Here is a 21,678-nt window from a genome sequence, read left to right on the forward strand (position 1 = left end):
CAAGAGGAGAAGTAGCATTTTCATCATGAATAACATTTTCATCTATATCATCATCAAGATTTATAAAAATAGGATCTTTAACTCGCACAGGATCAAGACCATCATGCATCTTATGTTTAGGAGATTTCGGCTCAATCGTCGGCTGAGGAGAAAATGGAATAATGCTTGTTGAAGGTTTTTTTGGGGATCGCAAAGTTTGAGAAGCAGCTGCTTGAGCTCTAAGATGACGCTTTCACCGGCGTTCACGTGCAGAACGATTTCGTCTAGTCTTAGTAGGAAGTGAAGAAGATTGAGGAGGAGGAATGTTCTCATCCTTATCACTTGGGTGTTTAGGTTGTGGTTTCTTAGGCTGGATAATAGGAGAAGAAGAAGGTCTCTTCTCTCTATAAAAAGAAGGAGGAGGAACTGCTCCATATAAGGGAGGAATATTTGGTTTAGGAAGGAGACCAAGTCCATCATGACGAGGAGGTATAGGTCTACTCTTAGGAAGTTTATTAATCATAGGCATAGTCACATCCATAGGGATGGGTTGGGAATCTTCTTGAGGAAAGATATTAGTTATATCTTTCAAAGGAAGAACTTCCTTCTCAAGAATGATAGGAATGTCAAGTTTGGTTGTTCTAGGTTCACTTAGAGATAGGATCATATTTGTTTTCCACTTTTGATAAGATTTGAAAAGATGATCACTTCGCGGAGGAAGAGATTGGAATTGTTTAGGCCAAAAGTAATCAATAGGAATGCTAGAAGTTCTTTCAGCTAGTTTAAAGAGACTATGATTGACAGTAACAACTTCACCATTATGGGGAAATTTCAAACACTTGTGAATAGGAGAAGCAATAGCTTTCATGGAAGATAGCCAAGGATAGCCAAGCTTCACATGAAATTGTAAAGAAGAGACAGTTTGTGCAAGATTGTTAATGGTCGCTTCAGTCGAAGAGTTCATATTAGATGTGTTAGATTGAGATGGAGGTGTTATGTTATTGAAAGAAGGTAAAGAGTAAGGTGGTGGGACTCTATGATAATTAGTCATAGGAGATGATTGGACAGGAGGAACACTACAAGGAGGAATGAAATGATTGAATGAATTGCCCCCTTGCATCATGTTCATTTGTGGAGATGTAATAGGAACACTCATTGAAGGGACGAATGAAGAAGTCAGATTAAATGAAGGAAGAGGGTTAATTGAAGAAGAAGGATTGCCCCCATGACTGGTGATCACAGGAGGAATGTCTTGTGTAGAAGTAGCCATTATGTTTGATGTAAAGGTAGGTATGCTAGCAATAGAAGTTTTCAAAGGAATAGAATGATTGACTTGAGTAGGAGGTTGTGTATAACCCAAATTTTCAGCACAACTCTTCATAGGCATCACATTCGAATCCACAATGTGTGCAATACCATGCAAAATATCAATTCCATTCTTATCACTTTGAAGCATATGTTTTAGACCCTCAATTAAAGGAAGAGCTTGACTATCGGGGTATTCTTGAGACATCCATTGTCAAAAATCATCAAATTGGTTATCCAATTTCGAAAGTTGTTCTTCAGAAACCTCATGGAGAGCTTCTTCATCATTAGGAGGATTAGAGGAATTACCCATGTCCTCCTTAAAAAGGCTATTCAAATTAGGTTCCATCTCCTCGATAATTAAACCTCGGAAAGACTTAATTCTACGGCTTCGTCTAACAGGAATAGTGTAAGTAGGGCTTATTGTTGTGAAACTCATGCACTAGAGAGGGAGAGAAAATTTTGATTTTAGAGGTAGCAATTTTCAGTAAAATCAGCCAATCTTCCAGATTTAAGCTATTAAATACAATCAGGACGATCTCCCGAAATTTCAAAAAAAATGTCAGGGACCGTGGCGCTTCGGAGTGCACACGGTCCTGGCAACTTTTTTCAAAATTTGCAGGAATGAAAGTTATGATGATTTTGGAGCTAATCTGAAAAAATTGAGTGGTTTTACGATTTGTAGATAGGCCAAATTAAAGTTGCAATCTCGAAATTGAACCCTACCAAGATTGTCGAAAAATGCAAAATTTGAATTTTGAAAAAGAGAGGGAAACTGAAATTTTGAATTTTATGATTTTAGAGGGAATACCAAAAGCAATGCAAGTTTTGAAATTCAAAAGTTGACTCAATTTCACGCAAAATTCAATTTTGAAAGCGGAAATTAAAGTTGTTGTAATTAAGCACTTAATTTCAAAAGTCACAAATTGCAAGAATTTGAATAAAGCATCGAAATTTTTAATGAATGCAAGCATACTTTTCAGATTCAGGATAGTAAGAACACAATTTTGACACAAAATTTCAATTTCAATGATTTTTGAATGATTAGAAGCGTTAATCCAAGCAATCCCTAGACCAACTTTGACTGTAATTTTGAAAGTGTTATAATTGATAAAATCAGCCAAAATTCTGGATTTTAGCAGGAAAATACAGTAAGATCTAGCTCCCGAAATTTTAGAAAAAATGTTGGGGACGATGGCGCTCGGAGTGCACACGGTCCTCACAACTTTTTTCCAAATTTTTAGGGATGAAAGATATTGTGATTTTATTGTGGAATCCAAAGTTACAGCTGATTTGGAGATGTTTTGATCAGTGAAATTGTCGGACAAAGGTTGAATCAAGAGGGTTTTAAAAATTAGGGTTTTGACACTTAACCACTTAATTTTCAAAATTAAGGCACAAATATGAATTGATAATTTGTAATAGAAGGGTAGATCTGAAACAAGCATTAACATTTAGACATTTCACAAGCTTAATTACTAAAAAGAAAATTTAGGGTTTTTATGCAATTAACCTCTAAAATTTTGTAAAAGATCAAACATGGAAATGTAATCAAGGAATCCAATTTTCAGATCTAATTATGAATAATCAGAAAGGATGTTCACGTTGGGTTCACCAAAATGTAAAGCAAAAAATTGCAATCGAACCCTAGTTGCTCTCCCCTCTTCCAACTCCAAGGAGAGAGAAGGAAGATTCACTAGGGTTGATGGTTTTCACTTAGGGGAGAGACTTTACATTCAAAAGAGGGGTTAAAACCCACAAGATCCAATCCCACGCAATGCAAGATTGGATGCTAAATGAGTTTCAAGGGTTATGACAACAAGGCTACCCTCTTTTGTAAAGAATGTGCATAGAAGAATTAAGCTAGGAATGCATAGAAAGTGAGAAAGATTTGCTTATAAACTGAGATAGGAATACAGTATGAAGCTACGGACCTAGAATTAGCAGTAAAATGTCGATACGGCGCTGTCCTGCAAATTTGAGCGAAAGTTGCCGGGACGATGGCGCCCAGTGCCACGGTCCTCCGAAAAATCCGCGAAACGAAGGGGGATCTGTTCGTCTCTGCACAAGGATTCCAGATCTTCAATTTTAGCCGCGTACCTGCAACCTACACACAGAAAAGCGAAGATGATTGGGGGGTTAGGGATTAGGGGTTTGCCTTTAGGTCAAACCCTAGTTTTGGAATTAACCAAGAAATGAGCAATGCTGTAAATGTAAATGTTTGTAATGTAAAACAAGTACTAATACCTTGTTGTAAGGATGTTTGTATCCTTATGTGCGAAGGTATAGATGTTGTATGTTGTATGTTGTAGTAGTATGTTGTAAGTGATCTCCTCTTCAATGGTTGAATCCTTGTCTTGAATGCAACACTTAGCCTTAAATGGAGACTTGAAATGATCAATTGCTTGAAGGAATGCTTGAATGCTTGAATGCTTGAGTATAGTTTCCATGCTTTTTCCATCATATCGAATGAAAGAGGAAAATGTAGTTTATATACTTGTCATTTAGGGCTAATAGACTGATTTTCCCAACCTTAGGCCGACCAGGAAAGATAATTTTCCAATTTGCAAACATAAAGACCCGAAGTCCAAAAGAGACCGGGCCCAAAATAGGACCCAGGGACCAGGGCGCTGGGCGCCCTGGTCCTGAAGGACCAGGGTGCTGGGTGCTCTGGTCCCACCTCCTGGGACAGCAGGGTGCAAAGGAGGTTCAGGCCAGGGTGCTTGAAAATGCAGTTTTCAGTGTCGTGGACAAGTTTCGGGGTCTCCATTCAGGTTCCATGTTGTGTCGCCATCGTGAAGAGCGAAATGCAATTGAAATTGCAAGTGTCACAATTTTAGGATGCTACAGCTATTTCAGATGATTTATATGATGTTGATACTATCATTATTGATCGTGCGATTTATTAGACACTATATACTTATTATGTGATTGATTATTGAAAGACTATATTGATCATGTGATTTGAGGAGCATAAGTGTTGATGGATTTTACATGTTGTACTATAATCATGAATTATACTAATCATGCACTTGATGATGTTTGTATGTACTAACCATATTTAATGATTATCTATGATGAGTTGATCTTATGGTGTGTTTGATTGTTGTATGATTGTCTTCAGGATAGAGACAATTCCACATCACTCATTGCAAGTGGGATGTGTCATTGCAATTCTCTAACCCTTGTCTATATATATATATGCAAATGTCGTATCGTTGCTTGGTGGATGTAGGATTTGTAGGTACCAAACACCAACTCCACATGGCTCCACAAGTCTAAGCGTTTCTTTAAATCCCAATGGTATGTGGTTCAGAGTTGGCACAAGTTCCTCTCACATACTCTAGGTCTAAGTTGTTCACTATGAGTCATCAGCGTCTTGGTGCAAGTTGCCATGTCAATTAGTAAGCTTGGTTTCTTCTGTATTGTGAGTATGTTGGTATTGATTGGTTAATTCCATTATGTCGAGATTGATTATTTGATTATTGATGTGAGATTAAATAGTTAATAATGTTTATTTTGATTAATAGCGATTTGATTATTTGATTATCTAATGTTTAATTTAATTTATTGGATTCTTGCCCTTTTGGGTATTTAATTACTTTGTTTATTTATTTTAATGATGATTTAATATTTATTGTTTAGCTTATATTGTGGTTTTATATTTATTTGTGATTTGACCTTTTATTGGTATTTAATTGTTTGTTTGTTTATTGAATCGTCTATGGTTTAATATTTATTTGGTATTTAATGTTTATTTGCTTCTTTAATTCATTTATGAGCCTTTGGTTTATTTAATTGTGGCTCATGTTTTATTTATTAGTTTGACTTTTATATTAAGTGGGTTGTATAAATACACTTTAAAATAATATAATAAAATATTCCCACCTAATTGTAAAAGCATGATTTATATTTATCTTACCTACCCTCTTCTCTTATTGGTCGAAATTGAAAAGGGAGGTAAAATTATATTATATGGTGGGGTTGGTAAAATATATTATAGATTGGAATATTTTGATAAGACAAGATTGAGGCTAGGGTTTTGGTTATTATTTGGCTTTTTATTTTCTTTCCCATGAAGTTGTTGGGGTTGGCTTCTTCTTTGCAAAATTATTCTCTACAAGATTTTCCTTTGGGTTTTTGGCTTGGATTGTTGCTAGAGCTTGTTGGTTTTGGCTTTTGGATTTGGGGAGCTCTTCTTCAACTTCTTCCATCACATGGGTTGTAGGTTGGAGATGTATTCCTCTTTTTATATTTTGTTTTACAGTTTTCCTGTATGCTCCGTGTTTGCAGAATTAATGGGCGAGCTTTGGAAAAAAAATCTATAGTTGTATAGTTTGGAAGGAAATATGTGAATGCATAAATCTGTTGCAAGACTTTATTCTATGGGTTGTGGAAAATACTTATATTCTGTATTTTATCCGGTGTCTTTCTGAGTCTATGTCATGAATGGATTTTTTATTGAATGTTGGCTTTTAAGTGGTTATTGTTTATTTCATTTATGCCTTTTAAATCTACTATTATGGGTGACTCTATGCATACATTTTTTGAAGCCTTATGTTTCAAGTTTGATTTTTTAAGCTCTGCTGAAAGTTTTCTGTTTGATTCTGCATTTGTGATGTCCTTTCATTCATTTGCATTGTCCTTATATGCATTTGTGTTGTCTGTTGTTGCATTTGCACTGTCCTTCGGTGTATATGTGTTGTCCTTTGTACAAAAGCGTTGTCCTTATCTATATAGGCACTAAACTACTTAACACAAGCACTAACCCATAATGCATAAGTGCTAACCTATAATGCAAAAGTGCTAAACTTCAATGCAAAAGCATTGTTCTGCATGTCTTTGGTGTTTTCACTATTTTCCCAATCAGATTTGGATTTTTGAGTTTCGTTTCATTCCAAAGGCTTTTTGGTATTTTTGCAGATGTTTTCTAGCTACTGTTATTTATTAGTTTGATGTGATTTTGTGTTTTCTATGCTGTAACATTCTTGACTTATTTATTGTTGAAGATTTGAGTCCTTTCTTATATTGAGATGTTGCAATGGAAAGATGTTATTGTTGTGGAGACAGCAAGATAGTATTGTTGTGGCGATAGAAAGATGATATTGATGTGGAGATAGTAGAATTGATATATTTTATTGATGGAATATTTTCTTATTTGATATGTTTTTTCACATGGATGCTCATTTTGTATTATAATGAATTTTAGCCCCTTGCGCTCTTTAGCTATGGTTTCCCTTGTATGTTTTATGTGTTGTTGGGATGCATGATGAAGTTATGGATCTTTTCTTGGAATTTGAATTAGAGCCTCTTATGATTTATTGTTGGGCCATGTTAGGAGGAGTGGGCTTCCTTGTGATTACAAGGTTCATGAGAGATAGGCTTGCATGAGGTTCCTTGTAAGGATGCATGAAGTCTAGACCACTAGGGCACATTGGAGTTTTCTATGATTTGTAAACAAGTGATAACATTAATAATGAATTAATTGGAATGGGTAATTAGATCTTATTTAAGCAAGATAATTAATAGTTTGAGCCTCATGGCTGATTCCTAGTGAGGATGTTTTAGGATAAGCATGAGAAGGCCATGAAGACGGTAAGTCAAATCTTCCTTGATTCTCTCATGGGTAGAAATGGCTCCACATGTCTATCGGGGTTGTGTCATGAAGAGTTGTGTTTTGGCACTAATATGGGGGAGGATAGAATGTTATGACACTCCTCTCCTACATTAGTCCTTTGCTTGAGATGTATTTATGCCTTGATGATTTGTGCACCTCTAGGAGTTTTCTATTTGTGCTATCTTGTAATGGTTCTTGCTTGATTGTCCTTGTATTGTTTTTTCTCTTTCCTTTTAAGTGTCAACCTAGATATAGAGTGTGTGTTGGGACCTTGTGTCATCTCCTAGCATGCAGGGTGGTTCCTTTAGTTCCACATGTTCGAGTGGTTGGTGCTTTTAAACCATTGGGATGTTCCTATCTTTAGATTCTTCTTGCGTGGATGAGGATGTTTCTTCAGAATGTTCATGGATAATAATTGCAGCAAGAATGTAAATGATGATGTGATTTATGTAATGAAATTCTTATTAATGGTTGTAAAAGAAATCATGTTTATGAGAAATGACTATGTTGTTCTAGTTGTAGTGATAACTTTGGTTATGGTAGATGATTGTAATGATGAACCTTGAGTTGTAATGTAACGTATTTATATTAAATGAAATGGATGTATGAAATGTGGATAAGTATTGTTGTTTGAAATTAAATGGTGCATTTTGTATTCTTGATAAGCCATCTCAAAAGGAAATGATGTAAATGTTATGATAATGGTATTAGTCTTGAAATGATGTATTTAACTAATGCTTTAAGTACAAGAAATGTTATGCCTTGGTAGGATGTATGACTATGAGTAATATTGGAAGATATCTTAGGAAATTTTTATGAGTTGTGATTAAAGAATTTGAAATTATACTATCATACTTTGTAGACAGCGATCAAATGATTGAATTGAAATCTTATAATGTTTGGGAGGTAATTGAAGGTTCCTTATGAAAATATTGTATGGATGTTCTTAATGAATGAGTTACTAATCTTATTAGTGGAAGTTACTAGTAAGTGTATGGGTAGATGGTAAAATGAATGCTTGTCTTTTAGGAAAGGAATGTATCATGTGTTATGATTTAAGATTATATCTCCATTTGGTGGATGCTATTAGTTGTTATGGAATTAGGATATTGTACTTTAGTTTGTGTTGAGATGAATTCGTGTAGTTACTTATTTTGTAATAAGATGATTGTTGGTTAATTGATATAGTGCAAGAGATTTTAGGAGTATTAAATGAGCTATGGGTTAAATGTTTAGGAAGTCTTTGTGATTATTTCCTTATGTACTTTGGGAATCATGATGAAGTAATAAGTATGCTAGTTGAATAAAAGCATAAATAATTATATGGAAGTCAATCATAAGTGAAAATTGTGTTAATGTAATATAAGGGTAATCTTGTATGTGTATGGTGATGTTTATAGTCGAAGGTTGGTTAATGGTAATAGGAACATTTTGACTTGGTGTATAAAATGAACCTAAAAGAAGAAGGGGAGTAGCTATGCATTCAAAGATAGAATCTCATATTAAATAAAAGATTAAGTAGGTTGCATATCATGAGTGTTAGGTATTGCTATGTTGCACCTATGTTTGCATAATGATTAAGATTATGAGGTATTGTTCTGGAAGAAAGTAAATTCTTATTGCTTGTGTGGGTAGACTAAGTAATGGTGTTGAGATACCCTGGGGAGTTACTAGTAATGATTTATTGTATTTCGCTTGCGTAATTGTCTGTTTAGCTTGAATGAATTATTCTATGTTCATCACACTTAAATGTTGTTGGGTGCTCACTGCATTCCTTAAGTGATGTTATGTGTTATATTGTAAAAACTAAAATAAATTAGTGTGTATTTATCTATATTTCTCTGGGGTATTTTGGTGGGCAATACAAATTGTACTTGGGTATTATGGATTAAGCAAATGTTGAAGGACATAAAAGTAAAATGCAAAAAACTGATAATCATTTATTGTGATAATTCAGTAGCAATTGATATATCAAAGAATCTGGTATTTCACTCTAAGACTAAGCATGTTTCTATCACGTATAATTTTCTAAAAGAGAATGTTGAAGCAAAAGAAGTAAGATTGGTTTATGTGAATACTAAAGAGAAGATTGCATATATCTTTACAAAGCCTTTGCCTAAGGAACCCTTTCAATATCTCAAAGAGAAGCTTGGGGTAATACCCTCAATGACAGAGACTTAGATGATTGGATATTGGCATCAAACCGACAGGATCTAACAGAAAAATCAATTTTTTCGTCTTTGATGGAGGAGAGCTACTTCTCAAGGGGAGTAGTTGGCTATATGTTCTAGCATTTCTTCTTAACTACTTTGGCATTTGATGTCAAAGGGGGAGAGATATCTATGGAAAAAAATTATTCATTGGGGGAGAGATATATACTCTTTGTATTCTGGTTTTGATTTCTGGTATTGATCTATTCTAGAGATTATTGGTTTTTGGTTTTTGGTATTTCACTTTGGCACTTAGATGTTTTTCCATCTAGTGTTGCCATCAATGCCAAAGGGGGAGATTGTTGGTATTATGGATATGTTGTATTGATTTTGTCATTGATGTCAACACTTATCCTTCTAGAGATCTACATTGTTGATTTTGCACTATGGTTATATTGGTTTATTGTTGAACCGACACATTTTGTTCACCGACAAAGTCAGTGACTTATGCACAGTCACCGGTATATGCTCACTGACAGGTTATATGGTTCACCGACATTGATGATGACTTGTTATCATCTGGAGATCACTTGATTATGTCCAAGACATGGTTTGGATAATTGGTTTGAGTGGTTTGGTTATTGGTCTAATCGGGTTGACATATTTGTTGTTACCAGCAAATAGGTCTAGGTGATGGACCAGTATACGTTATCTATTTCAAATCAGCATGACACGTTATGGAGATGATTTATTGATTGGATATTTTGTAAATGTATTGGGCCGACATCATGTATCACATCAAGACTTATTTTGTAATTAATTTGAATGTAATATTCTTAGTGAGCCGACATTAGTATTTGGTCTTAGGTTTTGTATGAATGTAAGATCTCATTTGTGAGATGAAGGTATGGTCATGGTATGTAATATGGTATGTGTGAATATTGAAGATCAAATGAGAAAATAATAGAGTGAATCAAGTAGACATCATTTGAAGGTTAAAGGAAGGTTTAAAGGTGTTTATCAGAGCTTAAACTGGTACTGAATCCAACATTGCAGATGCACTTTGAAGCAGCACATTATTCTAGGATTTAACCATCCTACTATAGTCATTGTGACTCCCATTTGTGTAGTGTTCTCTATGCGGTTAAACTTTTTGCATGTGCAGACCCCATTTGTATACACATACTATCTGCAATAGTATCATTTGATTGTGGGTAAGGTTTCCCACCGTGGTTTTCCCTTTACAGGGTTTCCATGTCAAAAATATCTATGTTGTGTTGTGGATATTGTTTATCTTTCTATTTCATGCATTAAGTTTTACCAGTATTCATATAAACTGCTAATCTGTTAACTGACATTAAGTTTGGTTTATCGGTATTAAGTATTAAGTTGGATTAAGTTATAATTGGGTTGAAATTCATTGACAACTGCTTCATCCCCCACTTCTTAGTTGTCCTTTGGATTCCTAACATACAATCTGATGGTTGGATGAGTTGAAGAAATAAGGAGAGAAACCAGTGCAATCTGGAAGAAGTTTCTCATTGAGAACCGACTTGTAGAAGTTGTTTCATAAGATGAAGCCATTGAGTTAGAAAATCCTCTTTTAAATGATGTAAATAAGGAGGAGGACACTTAGGATGTTGCAGAGAAACAAATTTTGGATTTTGTTGAAGTCAAGCCTATTGAGGTGAAAGATAAATCAACTAAGGAAGAGATTGGTGAACCAAGTGGTGACACTGGTGCACAGGAGGCACCCAAAGAAGACAAATCTAGATAGGTTGAAGCTGAGAAAAAGTTAGAAAAAGAATAGGAAAAACTAGATAAAGGAAAGTGTAAGGCAACGGAAACTCTGATTCTTATGGAAATTGACACATCCAAAATTTAAAGCCAAGGAAGCTATCCATAGTTTAATATCAGTTTTGATAAACCCTTCAATCAGATGTCTCTGATAGAAATGATGATTTTTTTTGCTTCTCTCCAACAGAAAGCCAATAAGGAGTTAGCACAATCATAATAAGAAGAGAAGAGACTTATTGAGAAATATGTTAAAGTTTTGGAAGAGGTGGTGCCAAAACTACAACTTGATGCTAATTCTAGTTCATTTGGTAAGCTTCAAAACTTAATAGATCACATATCCACTCAGTTTGATACTTTGACCAAGGCATCAACCTGAAAAGCTATGGAAAAATTGAAAGATGTCAAAGTTCAAACATTTTTTCAAATGATCAACATTGATAAGGCCCAACTTGAAAAGGAATTAAAACTAATTGATGAGGCCTTAGCAAAAGGCGGTAAAATTTATAAGTCTTGTCTAGTTTTGACAAATTTTATGACTGAAATAGACAAGTAGATAGTTAATTACAAAGGATAGTTAGCTCAGATTTCTCAGTCTTATGATCCTATAGGTAACTTAACCGACAGTATCAAAGGTCAAATTTTGACTACTATGTAACATATTAGAATTTTTGAGAAGGAGAAGGAGATGATGGTTAGGCAGACAGGTGAACTTCGGAACCTAATTGGTCCCCAGTTAGACACCTTAGTGTATCATAAAATGAACTACATTCAAAACATGTCTCAGGAGATGCCAACTGAGATTGTAGCTATAGAATTTCATGATTATGTTTTGAATGATTTTGTTTCAATTTTGGAGAAGTTGTGGACAGGTTGGAACATATGTCTTGGGTTTCTTAAGATGACATATGTAGATGTCATTCAGCATGTATAGATTTGGTCATCCAGTGTGTGTGTATATATGTATAGAATATTTTGTTGCACACCCCATCTTTGGAATTTTTATCAAAGGGGGAGAGATAAGGTGAAAAATGTACAAACTGATTGTGTATGGAGTGTATAGTTTGATGATGCAGATTTTTGGATTGTTGGTCTAAGGGGGAGCCTTAGAATTCTTTATTCTTGATCCTGTGTACATGTTTCATAGGTTTCCATAGTTAGTAATTTTTCACAAGTGTTACCATCAATTCCAAAGGGGGAGATTGTTGGAAATTGACACTCATCCAGTGACTTCTAGTAGTTTCTTATTAGTCTAGGGTGGTCATTGATGGTAACTATTCTTGGTGATTCAATCTAGCAATCGTGATTCATCATATTTGGAAGTAGGATATAATCGGTAGGCGGTTAACCAGTAAAATAGGGCTATCTTGATAATGTTTTGGCCTAGAATGACTTCCGATGATTGTGGTGACTTTGGTAGTTGATCTTGTGTTCTTGGTGAATGGAAAGATCCTTAGGAAGTGTGTGATTATAATCTTTTTGTCTGGTGCTATGTTTTGTTTGAGATTGAAGCCGACATGTGACTACATGTTACACTTCCTGAAGTCGACTTGAAGGAGATACTTTCATGTTAAGACCAAATATATAATATTGATTTGGCAATTGGTTTTCGATGTAATACTAGTATGGTGATCCATTTTGGTGTGATTGAGTGCAGTTTCACATACGTATTTGGTTTACAAATAATCTGGTAGATGACTGAGATAGAAACAAAGTATTTGTAGAGTGGTTACAGTCAAAAGGTAACATATTTCATGTGTTCCAAAGGAATGGACTTGTCAAAAGGTATTTTGAAAACATATTTAGCATTTTGTCCTTAGTTTTGATCACAATCAAGGGATAGATTTGGATAGCAAGTAGATATAATAAGCAATATCATAGGTGGTAATGAAGGATGGAAGCAAGCGATGGCCAAAATAATGGAGATGAGCTGAAGGGTGTGGATCAAGTGCAATAGATAGGGAACCCAAAGCCTACAAAGGTCCTTAACCTTGTCAAGATCAAAGGTGTAAAAAGGGATATGGATGGATATAGAGTAAATGAGGGATAATGGAGGATGAAGGATAATAAATGAATGTGGTAGACAAGATAGCATGGATGGAACTTGCCCCCAATGAATAGTGCAAGAAAATAATGAATTACACATGACACCTATTTTCTAGGTTTTCATCATGGTACTTGCCCAAGGTGACACAAGAAGTGGTTTTCACACATGGACAAAATTATTTTTCTTTACATTTTTTTCCTAATGTTTTCACTTTTTTTTTTCCTCTATTTTTTTTTTCTTTTTTCTCTTTTTCTTTTATTTTCTCACTTTTTGGAAGATAATGAATGTGTGATAGATGGAATAAGGACTCAAGCATCTCGCTTATTTGGATGGTACCCTTGAAATATATTTTACAATAGACCATGGCTATGAAGGTATGCTCAAAGACATTGGTAGGATGATGAAATAAAACTAGGGTAAATATTTATGCAAAGGATTGGATAAGAGGGATGCAAGGGTGAAAAAGAGGTGTTGGATAATGGATGTGATATTAAAAGGCTAGTGCATGAGTGAATGGAAATGTTGGTGGGATCAACATTGGCATGCGCCTTGAGGGATGGTGGAATGATGGAGGAAAAGTTTATTTTTTATTTTGAGATTTTGATGGAGGAATAGATAGGGATTTTGGGACATAAGGATCCAAAATGGATGAAGGAGGTGATGGAGGAACAACAATTTTGGATGCCAATGTGGATTTTTCTTTAGACTATTGTGCTTCAAGGATCCACATGATTTTTTATTTTTCATGCTTTTGTAGTTCCTTAGAATGTATTGCTTCTACAAGTGCCTTAGTAATCCATATAAATTTTGACTTTTCTTTCTTTTTCTTAATGGGCCTTTGTGGCATTTTGGATTTTTCTTTTTCTTTTTGGATCATATTTTGCTTTGTTTTGACATGTTGATTAGATGGGAATGTTGATCCTTAATATATATGGTTTGTTTGATTTATGACTTTTTTGCTTGGTATCCAAATCACTTGGAGAAGGAAAAGAATGTGTGGATGGATAGGAATGATATGGAGGTATTTTGGATAGATGAAAGGTGCTCAAAGATGTGTGCCTTTTTTGATCCTATATAAGGGATGTAGGGATATAAGGAACTAAAATGGATGGAAGGGATGAAGGGGAAGGTGTGTATTTGGATTTTGGTTTAGTAGGGATACCAATGTCTTAAGGAATGTCATTGAGGCCATGACCCTTAATATTTTCTTTTATATGGAGGGGTTCTTTCTTATGAAGGTCTGCCCCTTTTCTTTTATAAATATTTTGACTCGTAGGATACTCTTTGCTTCAGGAAAAAGACATGAATCCATTATGAGGTGGATATGATATGAAAAATGATAGGATCATGAAGTAGATCGGGTTGGACCAGAGTGGAGGAACCCATTGTGCATGTAGGGGATTTGTGAACCCCTTATACCATCATGTTAGAATCATGATGGGTTTCATGATCATGAAGGGTATCGAGATCAATCACAAGCTCCTCATGAGATGTAATGGAAGGAATAACGGGATCATCAAAAAAAAAAGATCTTTGAGTGTATATAGAGGTGCGGGACATGGAGATGGAGGAACACGGGGATCTTGTGGAGGATCTAAAGGGATGTTAGGGTCTTGTGGTAGACATTAATTTAAAAGGATACTTTGATCTTAGCAAGGAGGAAGATAATTAGATTCCTCTTTAAAGGTTCACTGCTCTTGGCTTTCAATAGGATCATTAGGAAGAATGGAACAGATATCTTGACCTTGATTAGGGAGTGGAATGCCAATGAAAGTCTTGTAAATTTGTCGTGTTCATGGATAGAATGGACATGAATAGAGAGATCTTCAAAGGAAATGAGATCTTGGTCAAATGTAGTATACAATGTAAAAGTTTTATGATCTTGATCTTGATCCATTTCAAGACTTATTTATTCATCCTTTGAATCATCCTCTTGACATGGGATTGGAATTTGAATACACATGGAAAATTTTGGAAAAGAATCAGTGCTTTGACATGAGAGAGATGGACTTTGTATGGGAATCTCTAAAAGAGAAGCATCCGGTGGTATTTAAGATTCTTGCATTTCCAAATAGTACAAGGGATTTGTATAAAGACATAGATTAGTGTGTATTTTTGTTGAAAACAACCCTTGGGAGGATATATTATTAGGTGTATCATTTAGAAGATATGGTTTGAAACGTTTTCTTATGAAACTTTAGGAGATGAAGGAATCATGGAAGAGATGGAGGCCACATGTGGAACCTTTCTAGACATAGGTATATGGTTTTTATCATGTACTGAGAGGGGAGGGGTGAATCAGCACTCCAAAACTTTTCTTGAATAATAACCTTACTATTATGCATAAACAGAATAGTGCAGTAACATAAAATAAAGTTAAAACAAAGAGATAACAATCATACATGATTCACTCCATAACACATATATTTTGGTTACGCAGAAACTCTTGGTTAGAGAGAAAAACTATGGTGGGGATGGCACCCACAACTTCACTACTGCAATAATAAAGAATGCTCGGTCAGAGCTACATTTAGCTATTTCTGATAGCTTACCCTGTTAGGAGTAACAAGATCTATTAGATCTACCTCGCTAAAGGATTTTACAACATTTATTTTGAATGTTGCACCTGGTTAGAGGCTTTACAATTTATAGACTTGGTTGGAGTCTTTTACCATGTTAAAGGTTTCTCTTTCAACTTCTCAATATTACAATAAAATCATTACAAATATTTACAACTTTACATCTAAAATGTTAAAATAGATTCAATGTACTCAGAATAAGATTACCTTGCTTATAGCATACCTCGGTAACCCATATAGTAACTCGGTAAACCCTTCTGTTTACTCTGTTCTTCGACTATTCTCTGAAAACCTTCTCGGTGACCTCTGTGTCTCTGTAAGAGTCTTCCTTCATGCATACATACACTTCACTAATGCTGTATATATAGATCTCTTAAAATGGTGATCCAATTCATTGCTTCGATCTTACAAACAAGATTCCTTGAATGAATAACTAAACAAAATATTTCATTGGTTAGATTGACCTCGCAATCATACACAATCTTCTAGTGCAATTTCCAATGTAATAATGGCTAGATGTACCTCAATCTTGTAACATGTTTTCATATGCATGTCCAAGTTCAATGTATCTGGTAACACATTTCACTCGGTGAATATCAACTCAGTGTGTTATCTTAACTGCTTGGTAGTCTCAAAAAGATACTTGGTAGACAACTCAGTGTATACTGCATTCTATGACTACTTTCTTCTGTAACCGACTAGACTGTGCATACCAACTTCTCTGTTTATATATTGACCACATGATTCGGTATTGCTAACCGACTAGAATGTATAGTATGACTTTGAATATAAAAACTAATTGCAATTTGATAATTAGTAACAATCTCCCCTTTTGACATTAGTTGAGATGTTTGACAAAAACTACTTTCAAAGTCATAACAAAAATCTATATACTTTGCAAAATGACTGCACTTGACAATATATACAATAGTCAATGAAATAGTATATGTAGATATACTCCCCTTATCATTATACTGTATATAACTTGGATTTTGCATGCTCGGTTTTGTTCTGTGCTTATGTGCTCTGCATACTCTGCTCAGTATACTCCCCTATATACAATACTCAAAACTGTATTACGAAAACTGTATCACTCTCCAAATATAGTATATTACTCCCCTTATGTAGTATTACTCCCCTTTTTTGACAAACATAAAAAATTTAATTTCCATCCGGGGGTGGTAACTGATCAAAAATAGATTTATACTTCTTCCGGGCATCGGTGAGTGTGACTGAGAGTGCATCCTTTACACTTTCCATTAAAGAATTTTGTGCTTGAATATTAGCCAATAGTGATATTAAGCCATCAAGAGTGCTTCCCTCTTGTGTAGTAGATAGGCGTGTAGCTCAGTTAATCTATTCTTGAACTGATGAGAGATGAGGAAGGAATAATGTCTGGAGGGTTATTATATCCATCCTGATTGTATGCTCTTCATTTATGAGTTCTAACTATTGAGCCATGAGTTGTTGAAGCTTGGTATAAAAATTCTAAACTGAATTAGGCTCTGTGGTCAACTTAGTTGAGAGATCAGTGATCTCTTTCTCAATTGCATCAGTTTTATTCTTGATATCTTTAATGAATAAGGAAAATGTACAAAGTTTCTGAAATAAATAAACAATATGCTTGAGTTGAGGGGACAACTCAGTAATGAATTTGACAAGCTTGACCTTTCCAATAGATAGAGCTTTTTGTACTTCTATCATTTTTACAGTAAGCTCTTTATCTTTTAGCTTGCCCAAGTACTTAGATCCATCAACTCCTATTGTTTCTAGCTGATTAAGGAGTTCATCCAGTTGAATGTGGATGGTTGCATCAGTTGACACTGTTGCTGAAGGTAGCATATCTATTAGTAGTGTCTTTACCTTCTGTAGTACTTTATTCTTCTTTTGAATGGCCATCTATTTTTCTTGTTTGGCCTTTGCTTTGCATAGTTCTCCAAAATCAATAAGTGCTTGCCCTTTTAATTTTGAGATATCCACATTGGGCAACACTATTAGTTTAGTTAAATCAACTTTAAAACTATGCTTTTTCACTTTCTTCTCTTTACCTTTGGTTCGTTGTACTAAGACAATAGCTTGTGAGGCTTGCTGACCCTCGGTAGGCTGCTTGGTAGATGCAACACTTTGGTTGGTTCCTGTAGCTATTGTGGTGTCCTTGGGTGTCTCGGTACTAGGGGTCTCAGCTGTAACATTTTCAGTGCTTGACAATGCTTGAGACATCTGATCTTTAGTTGTATCTTCTATTGCTTTAGACTTGTAACCTTTGATTCCTTGTGCTGTATCTTTAGGTGCTTTGGTAGAGACAGGTGGCTTGACCGATGGATAAGGCTTAACTTTTTCTAAAACAAATTCACTAGATACAAGTTTTGCATAGGTAGTGCCTTCTATCATTTCCTGATTCGGTGCTTCTGCATCCATGACATCTTCATCAATTTGAATAGCATCAGCCAGGTCTTGCTTGGTAGCATCAGGACCTTGCTCGGTGACATCAAGATCATGCTCGGTGACATCAACAATTTCAATTTGAGATTGTTCACCGACATCCTTTATTTTGAATATTTCCTGCCATTTGGCTTTTGTCTCATTTTCTACATCAATATATAGCCCATTCATCAATTTTAAGGCTCTCTATTTGACAAGAAATTTAGAATTGTAGGTTGTCAAATGTTCCTTAATTTCTGCTACAGACATATCAGGAAATAGATGGACTAGACTTCTTTCTCTTATTTGTTTCTTTGAGTCCATTGCATATTTCCACCTGTTATCAATATGTAAGTACAATTCACTCAGAAGTGACTTTACTAGTTTTGATGGAGCTAGCCGAAACTTTAGAAGTGTGCAAATGATAGCTTCTTCAATTTGTCGCTTCTCATCATTATTCCTAGTCTCATACTTGACATATCTAAATCTTGCAAATCCACCATATTCTTTAAGATTGGCACAAAAGTTTTCAATACTATGAATATTTACCTTTTTGCTTTTGACAATCTGAAATTTGTTTGCATCATCGGATTCTGTATCACTAGACTCTTTTGCCAAAATGAGTCTCTGAGTAGATTTCTTGTAGGTCTTGGTTACCTTGGGTGCAGTAATACTCGGTGATGCTCTAGTGTTAGGTCTCTTTGTTGGTGGTGGAGTTGGTAGGGCCTTTGTAGTGTCCAGTTTCTTTCTTTTCAACACTTTACCCTTAGGCAACTCGGTACTCAATGTTATTGCTTCCTCTTGAGCTTTTGATTCCTCTTCGGTAATGGCAAGAGTGCCTTTGACAGGTGTAGAGGAAGATTCTTCTCTTAATTTCTCAGATAAAACCTTTATCATCTTTGTAGCCTTTCTTGCAGCTTTAGGTACTATAATGCTCATTTTAACTTTTTTCTTTCACCTCTTCATAAGTTCCATATCTTAGTTCGGTAGCATGCCTTGGCAATGTGAGATATGCATCAATTTACTATTGTGTGATATCATAGTCAATCTCATAACCCATTGGTGGCAAAGATTGAGTCCTTGGCTCTACTGCATTCATATAATAGTAATCGATGTCTACCTCAAAACATATATCATCCTTGTATTTCTCTACCTGCTATGGTGGAATCCGGTACCTCTTGTGCATCTTTTCTTAAAATTTGCTAAAGTAGTCATCCATGATATCATTAAAATTATCTCCCAACTTCTGGATAAAGTCATTAATTTGATGGGTGATAGGTCGGTGTAGCTCCCAAACTACTTTACCGACTGAGGGAAAGAACTTCTCAAAGTAGAAAAACATGCATACAAGAAGTGAACCAAACTTTAGTGTATTTGCCGAGTTGTTCTTTTTCGGCTTCCTAATCGTGTTTAGGTTCTCAAATAAGTTCTTCAATAACACTTCACATAAATCTACTTTCATTCCCTTTTTCACTATTTTATAGGCTAAGTCAACTGCTGCACATGGTACACTGTTTTCCCTTGCTGATTGGAAGAAATAGTAACCAATTACTCTAATTGCAAACTTAAGTTTTGTATCAGTGACATTGTTCAATTTCAGTCCTCGGTAATCAGATTCTACTCTAGTTAAACTGATTAACTCCTTCTATGATATCATTTTTTGTGCTCATGCATGATCATAGATTGGATACCCGGTGATCACATGAATGATTTCCTTAGTGATTTTGAATGGTTGCTCCTCTAGCCACATAAAATTATCATGAACTCTACTTAAAACAAATTTAACCCACTAGGGTTTGAACACACAGGGATAGGCTAGGGATTCAGTTAATCCCTTGATTTTGATATGCTCGTACTTGCTATCCATTTTGTCATTGGTACATAGCTCATCATATGTGTCACTAATCTCAACATGATCAAGTTCTTCAACATGACATTTGGTGAAGAATCTAACATCTTCAACTAACAAGACTCGATTCAGGATGAGTGAAAAGGCAGTTTTGTCATCCGGTTCAGCAGTAACTTTAGGAGTCAAAGTGTATTTCAGTGAGGGCTTCTCCACATTCTTGACAACTACGGGATCTTGGATCTTGGGCGCCATTGTAGATTTCAGGTAAAAACTTAGCAAACTATCCTTAGGGTTTGATGGTTTACAAATGACTGATGCTTCACACTCAGTAGATAATAGCAATTTGACAACATTGGAAACCAGCTTAATAGTGATGAGATTTGATGTAAATACCTTGGATTCACTTTGAATGAAGTTTGATCACCTTGATTCTCTTTGCTCTGCTCTCTTGAAAACTTGGTGAATGAAAATGACCACAAAATACCTTTAAGTACACAAAATACCTTATCGAGCTCCGTGCGGGTTAGGTCAAAACATTAAATGCACTTGGTTTACCTTTAACCGATTTACTCCTTTTCTTGTTTCAACCGAGTAGCCAAATTTCCTTCATTTACTGACTTGACAGGCTTCCTGTATTTACCGACTTAACAGATTTTCTGTAAAGTACTTTTGATAGAATTTCAAACTTACTAATGTATCTTAACTATGCAGATTTTGAATTTAGTACATAATAGAATAGGAAAGGTTATGATTTTAACCTTTAGAGAATGCAGTCCCTTCATACCTTTTCTGATTAATTTGGAATAGGTGCACCTAACTCAGTAGGTAAGGTGCTTTCTTCATCTGACATGATTTCCTTCGTTTTCCAAATCATCTTAAATTTTTCTTTTATCTCTTCAATGTCTCTTCTAGGTTGATCTCTGCAATCTCCAGCTAAATGTCTAGCTTTGTGACAATGAAAACATCCCATACTAGGATTTCTCCATGATCTTCGGTTGTTCATTCCAAACCTTATAAAATATTTGGCACTAATATGTCCATATCTTCCACAACATTCACATCATATCCTTGTATTGTAATCCCATGGTACTGCTGCGTATTGTCGGTAAGGATTTGTGTGAGTTCGGTAACCTCTAGTGTTTGCTCGGTGTGGACACCGCATGTAGTTCTTTTGCTTAGACCAACACTTCTCAGTACTATGTCCATATCTATTGCAGTTTTTAAAAAACCCTTTGAATTTTGGCTTCTGATAGTTGTTAATAGACTTTTTCCTACATTGATTAGATGTGTGACCATATTTATTGTAATTGTAACAATAATCAATGGACTTAGTGATATTTAGTTGCTTACCTTTTCTAATCTTGCATATGTTGGTAGTATGACCTTGATTTCCATAGTAGTAGCAAATAGTCTTCTTCCTTTTGATGTTATTCATGTTTCCAGCTTTCTTTGATGATTCTCCTCTCTCGGTAGTATGAATTCCTTTCTTGGTAGATTCTTTTCCTTTGTAACCGAGTCCTGCATCTTTATTGGGTCTTCTTGTATTTAGTTGCTCATCCAACATTTTTGATGCTTCATAACTCTTCTTCAATGTTTCTTTTGATTTCTTCTTTGTTTCGAGTTCATCGGTCAACCTTGATACTTCAAGTCTCAATGCTTGATTCTCATCATTCTTCAGAATTGCTTCATGATGTGCATAACCTAGTTGATCTGTCATATTTTGTTGAATCACAGTTAACCTTATGATTTCATCATTTTTATCAGATATTAAGACTTCAAGTTGTTGTTTCTCTCTTTGTAGATCTCTTGCTTTATCCTCTGCTGTCCTCAATGCATCTAGATTTTCAGTCATCTGTGTACTGAAATGTTCATGTTCTCTTTTCATTGCTTTTAGTTGATCAACCAATGCTTTGTTCTTTTCTTTAATTACTCCAATC

The sequence above is a fragment of the Cryptomeria japonica genome, chromosome 7 (assembly GCF_030272615.1).
Source record: "Cryptomeria japonica chromosome 7, Sugi_1.0, whole genome shotgun sequence".
Classification (NCBI taxonomy): domain Eukaryota; kingdom Viridiplantae; phylum Streptophyta; class Pinopsida; order Cupressales; family Cupressaceae; genus Cryptomeria; species Cryptomeria japonica.